A 6,369-nucleotide genomic window follows, 5' to 3' on the forward strand; every position below is an offset into this window, starting at 1 on the left:
TCATGCGGAAGTGGCTTCAGATTCTCAGTGCTGTGCTTTAACCCGCTGCGCCACCAGGGAGGGCCCCAGCTTTTTTACTTTTAACTTCCATCAAGATGTCTCAGAGAGAAGTCTTCCTATTGAAGTAGCATAGAGCGTCTGTTCTTTCTTTTTATAGCTACCATTTTCCTAAGGTTCATTCTTGGCTTTGATCCAGCAATAATTGTTACGTAGAAATACCATGAACCTTCCCAGTGAGCCAAGGTGATCTTCCTTCATTTCAGGGATAGTTTTTCTGAGTTTGCTATGAATATATTTTTAAATGATTTGTTTTATTTACTTGTGCATGCAGAACTGGGGTACAGGCCAAAGGTGCAGGGGGTGAGAGGGTTCACCAGAGACAGAGTGAACAGTAGAACAGGCAGGTGTACTGAAATACGCTGCTGAGGGGAGCAGTGGGTGAGAGAGGAGAGGTCTGCTGTGCCATGTGGGTTACCTCTGTGGCTAGGGTTCGGACACATGCTGCAGTGACCGGTTATAGCTTCAAAGTACTAAGACTCATCTCATTTGCAAGGCCAAAGTCATAATTAATCTTCCCACTACACTATCGCTTTTCAATCACTCAATTTCTGCCAAGTTAAACTTTCACATGGGTTAATCTGATCATGATACTCCTATTTCTTGGAAACCAACTTTGGCTCCCTGCCATCACCAAAACCTCATAAAAACCCATCCCAGGCCCTCCCTGGTGGCTAACTGGGTTAAAGCACAGCACTAAGAAGCTAAAGCCACTTCCACATGAGTTTGAACCCCACCCACCCCAAAGGCGATCCACTCAGTGCTGCAGACCTCTCCTGACCCAACTGCTGCTCCCCTCAGCAGTATACTTCCCTCTACCTGCCTGTTCTGCTCCCACTCTCGGTGAATCCTCTCGCCGCCCCTGCACCTCTGGCCTGTACCCCAGTTCTGTGTGCATAAATAAACAAATCTTTAAAAAAAAAAAAACAACTATCCCAATGTCAATGTGCAGATTCATCTGTTTAAGCCTGAGTTTCTTACAGTCAAAAAAACCACACATGAAAAAAAACCAAAACAAAAAAATCCCCACACACACATGGAGATTCTGGGAGGGTGGATTCAGGAGGCAGCCCAGAGGGTGGATCTTCCTGAATGATCACATGAAAACAGAGACAGCTACAGAGCAAAACCAGAACCTCCTGGATTATAGTTACAGAAAGCTGGACAGCACATTATCCCCATAAACTCCAGAATACCCTATTCGGTGTAAGCTGTTGATTTAGCTTTTGAACACCACAGTTTCCCACAAAGCCATAAAAAAGAATTTGCAGAACTTTCAGATAAGTAAGCAGAGAGAAGCAAACTTTATTCAGGAAAATAAGAAAAAAATTATTTAAAGAAAACGTACAATAGCCAGTGCTGCTAAGGAGGAGGAAAAGACCTGGCTCCAACAATGCTCCTGGAACTGGAGGTGTGAGTAGAAGGGTTTTGTTTGTCCCAACTTCTGTGACCGGTGGCAAGAAAGGAAGGTGGGAGGCAGACAGGCTGAGCAAGCAGAGTTTATTGCTCCGGGACAGCAGCTGAGAGGAGCCCTTAGGGTGGGGTCCGCAGATACTGCCAACTCAATAAGGGAGAAGGGTCTCTTACATAGATTCTAAACTCAGACTCCAAAGGGGTGACTCATCGCTGTGTCCCAGTTCGCTGTCACCTTCAGCTAGTCCCATCCTGGACGCAAGGTCAGTTTATTACCACCTTATCAAGCTTGGATGCAAGGCTCAATTCATTACCTCCCTAATTCAGTCCTTGTCAGTAAATCTTTGGTCACTGCCAACAGGTTTAACATAACCACTAACCCAGCTATAGAACTCAAAACCTAGGCACAGACCCAAAATGTCAGAGTGCTGTTATAGCTGTCACTGGGTGCAGACCAGCAGACCAGGGGCGGAGATACGGAGATTGAGGGCCATTGAAGAACAGCCAGGCCACCAGCCCCTTTCAAATTCTATGAAGTTATCCAAAGTCAACAACAGATGAGTCCCTCCCAAAGAGAAGAAGACTATGATGCCCACCTGTGACTATGCAGGAGCTTCTTTCTGACCACTCTCTCCCCGCAGGATAACAGACTCCTGCCTGTCCGTGATCTGTACCTGCCATGGCTTCTCTGACCTCCCTCAGGGGAGGCCGCTCTCCTCAAGGCCTCCAACCTGCGACCATGCAGGCCTCTCAGCAAACCTGTCCTTTTCAGGGCGGCCCTTTCTGTCCAAGTGTGTCTTTGTGGGTATCCTTTTCCTTCTCTCTCTTTTATAATAAGCCTGTTCTTTTGTATAACTAATGTCTCTATCTTGTGGAGAAACTCACTTGGGAAACTCACACGAAGCCGAAAGGGCAGCTCTACTGAAACTTTTCCCAGAGTGAACCCAAGGACCCACTCTCCAAATCCAAATATCTCCAAAAATGACTTCAGTTGGACACAAAGGAACTGGAATAGTCCATGGACCCTCAAAGCCACCAGCCAGGCTCCCTGTCATAACAGAGCCCCACACTGAAGATTCAACAGAGATGGGGGAAAGAAAACTCCAGGAAAAAAATTAGGAAGGGAAGAGAGCTAGGAAAATTCAGAAAGGAAGCCACCATTAATTTGAACTCTATAAGAACAAAGATGGAGGAGCATTTAAGAACTTAGAAAAACTCTCTGAACAAAGCCTCTTTCTATTAACACAAGAAAACAGAATTCACCAAAGATAGCAATAATAAGAGAGTGAGGTCAGATCCCACACAAAACTATGCTAAGGGAAAAAAAAGAATAAAGAACAAAACTACAAGTGAAGAGAACACACACAGGCCCCTCGTAAAGCCATACAACCAGGCGCCAGGGAACCTGGGTCATTTACTAAGGGGGGAAACAGCTTGAGGGTGGGGCTGAGGAGGAGATCGGATCTGCTTTGGAGGTGGGCTGAAATTTAGCCTCAGTGTGCACTTTTTCCCTTTATTCTGGTTTTATCTTATTGAAGACCTTGGAGGCCATATATATTAGGTCCTTTTTGGCGGCCTGGGTTCCTTCTTCCAGTTTTTGGAGTTTACATGGAGTATCGGGGGCAGATCGGCCAATAAACTGGTGAGGGTGTCCTTGGGGTATTAAGATCTGGATGGGTGTTTTTAAGGGGGGTGTCTGCAAGAAGGATTTGATGAAGCAGGCAGGTGTTGAGGAGAAAAGGGTGAGAACAAAGAGTGAAAAAAGCCTGCTCGTGCAGAAGCTCAAGCCATTTGCCGTCTTGATGGAGGAAATCATGTAAATCTTGTAAAATGTCAGGTCAAGTGTGCCAAATTCAGGCCACTGGTTGTTATTGTCTGGTTTGTAAGTGGGCCAGATTTGGGTGGAGAGCTGAATAAGCCATTTGGCTTCTATAACTGGCTTTAATCCCATTTTGGAGAGGGTGTAGAGGAGGAATCCCAGAGGGGAGCTGGTGATGGGTGTGGTGGTGATGGGGTGTTGCCCGAATGGGGAGTGGAGGCAGAGACTGTTGGAAAGGCCAAAGGGGTCCTTAAAGGGAGACCTTAATGACTGAAGGTCAGACTGAATGGAATCCTCCTGAGTGAAGCAGATGTCTCTGGTTTAACTACAGGAAGGGTGAAGCCCAGGTGAAGGGAGAAGAGACAGGAAGGGACTTAAGCAGGACAAGGGGTAGGGAGTGGTGAGGGTACAGGAGTCAGCAGTCTGGTTGGGGTCAGGTCTTGGGGATTTTACCTTCATCTCTGCCCGGTGGGGATGTGGTTGGGCAAGATGGCACAATGGTCCTTCCCTGATGACCAGAAAAGGCAGATATAGAAAAGGTGAGTGAGGAGGAGCAGATTTGAGGTTCACCAGGAGGTCCAATATAGGACTAGGACAAGTCTTTTCTCTGTTCTCGTGGCGTTGAGGCTGCTAGGAACAAGGACCCGGATCACTGACTGGCTGCTGTTAGGCCAGGAGGGTTTTCCTAAGTGAAAGTATTACGGGGCAGGGAGAGGGACACCTCTGAACCCCGAAACCTGCCTGCTCTAAATAAGTCCTGCCATCCACCACATCAAGACAAAACATACAAGAACTTTAATGGAAAGGAACTTTAATACAATCAGTGCGAAATACAGAAAAGGTAAAGAACATAATTTCTAAATCAAACACAAAAAGTCCACCCAAAAGGGATTGGCTCAAAGCAAGGCCTGAAAGCCCGCCACAAGTTTAAAGCACCTTCTGGCAGGGACCCACAGAAATGGGTCAGAAATGTCCAGACAAGTCTGGGAGGAAAAGAGCAAAATCAAGATCAAGATAAACACTGCCTTAGTCAGCCTCCCCATGGGTCTCTCACCCACGTTTGTTTCAACCAGTCCTGGACCAAGAAACAAGAGCCACTTCCTCACATGTCTCTCTGCTCCATGTGCCTCCCTCGGGTCTCCTGCCTCTCCGTCCTCCTTCCTCCCTCTTCCATCTCCTCTCTAGATTCTTCTCTGCTCAGCTCCACCCTCCTTTGGGTGGGGCAGGGAACCCAGAACTGCCCCTTTTCCTGGGGACCACCCTGTTACAAAAGGAGGGAAACTTAGTGTGAGGGAAGAGGGAGGAAGGAGAGTCCTGGAGGATGATGAGGCATACAGGCTGGGGCCTAACTCTGCTCCTTGCCCTGGGTTTTGGCACCAGAATGTTAGAAAGGAGAGGAGGCCAAGAGTATCAGACCGAAGTGGGCTTTATTGAAAGTCGGTGAGGGACGACTACCTGCCGGCCGAGGGTCACCCCCGAGATGGAGAGAGCCGGTCTTTATAGGGTCAGGCTGGGTCTTTTACTGAGGGGGGAGGCAGGGTTCTCTCCTGCCAAAGGGGGCTGGAACTTTCTGCTGTCAGCTTATCTCTAGTTGAGCTACCTCAGGTTCCCTGGCGCTTGGTTGTATGGCTTTACGAGGGGCCTGTGTGTGTTCTCTTCACTTGTAATTTTGTTCTTTATTCTTTTTTTCCCTTAGCATAGTTTTGTGTGGGATCTGACCTCACTCTCTTATTATTGCTATCTTTGGTGAATTCAGTTTTCTTGTGTTAATAGAAAGAGGCTTTGTTCAGAGAGTTTTTCTAAGTTCTTAAATGCTCCTCCATCTTTGTTCTTATAGAGTTCAAATAAATGGTGGCTTCCTTTCTGAATTTTCCTAGCTCTCTTCCCTTCCTAATTTTTTTTTCTGGAGCTTTCTTTCCCCCATCTCTGTTGAATCTTCAGTGTGGGGCTCTGTTATGACAGGGAGCCTGGCTGGTGGCTTTGAGGGTCCATGGACTATTCCAGTTCCTTTGTGTCCAACTGAAGTCATTTTTGGAGATATTTGGATTTGGAGAGTGGGTCCTGGGGTTCACTCTGGGAAAAGTTTCAGTAGAGCTGCCCTTTCGGCTTTGTGTGAGTTTCCCAAGTGAGTTTCTCCACAAGACAGAGTGGCAAAATGGGTCATTGGGCCAAAGCCTGCCCAAATCCCCTTATGAGGGTCTGCCCACTTTGCAGTCAGAAGGGACACTGGGAAAGGGACTGTCCCCAGGACTGGACATCCCACATCCTGGAACAACCACCTCAGGGAGCAACAATAAAGGGATTTATTTAACAAACCAGGACAAAGCAGAGTTACTGAGGCCAATAATAGCCTTTTCCTCACCTAAAGGCATGTTCAGTGTTTTCCAGTCCTGAACAAAAGCAGTTAAAATGGCATCTCCCCACCACTGAGGACACAGGGCTCCTCTCCCAACAAAGGCCACGTGCCCAAGATGGGTCCTTCCTGCCGCTGCCAATCGGAGCACAAGGCAGCCCGACTCAGGCCAGGTTCCAACTCACAAAGTCAACAGGAGACGCAGCAGGAGAAGCTCTGTGAGCTGCCAAGATGCCCCAGCGCCGCACCACATAAGCGACACTCAAAACAGCAGCTGCAGCAGCACCCTCACGCAGCTCAGCCAGGCACCAGGCTGCTGGTCTTTGCCTTCCCTGCCAGGCTGTAACAGCAGCAAAGCCGGGAGCAGTTTGAGTCCCTTGGCTACTTGCAAAGCCACCGAACTTTTCCCCTCTGAAGTTGACTGCTGAAAGCCTCCATCTTCAGAGGCCCACAACAGCCTTCTGCAAGATCCGCACGGTGAGGGCCGGAATCTGCTGACCCCAACTGCTGAAGATCCAAAAACTTGAATCCCGAAGTCTGAATGAATCCACCACCTTCTGCAGTCCCTTATATTCCTATGAGTCGCCCCACTCCCTCCTTCCCTGGGGCTCTCTAGCCTCAGCAGCAACTCCCTCTGGGGAACCACTTGTCTTTTGGCTGCAGACACCAGTTACATGACCAACCTTGTTGTAGCCACAGGACCTGAGCCTCTTTATGGACTGGACTT

The sequence above is a fragment of the Condylura cristata genome, unplaced genomic scaffold, assembly GCF_000260355.1.
Source record: "Condylura cristata isolate star-nosed mole 26May11 unplaced genomic scaffold, ConCri1.0 scaffold00017, whole genome shotgun sequence".
In the NCBI taxonomy this organism is placed as follows: Eukaryota; Metazoa; Chordata; class Mammalia; order Eulipotyphla; family Talpidae; genus Condylura; species Condylura cristata.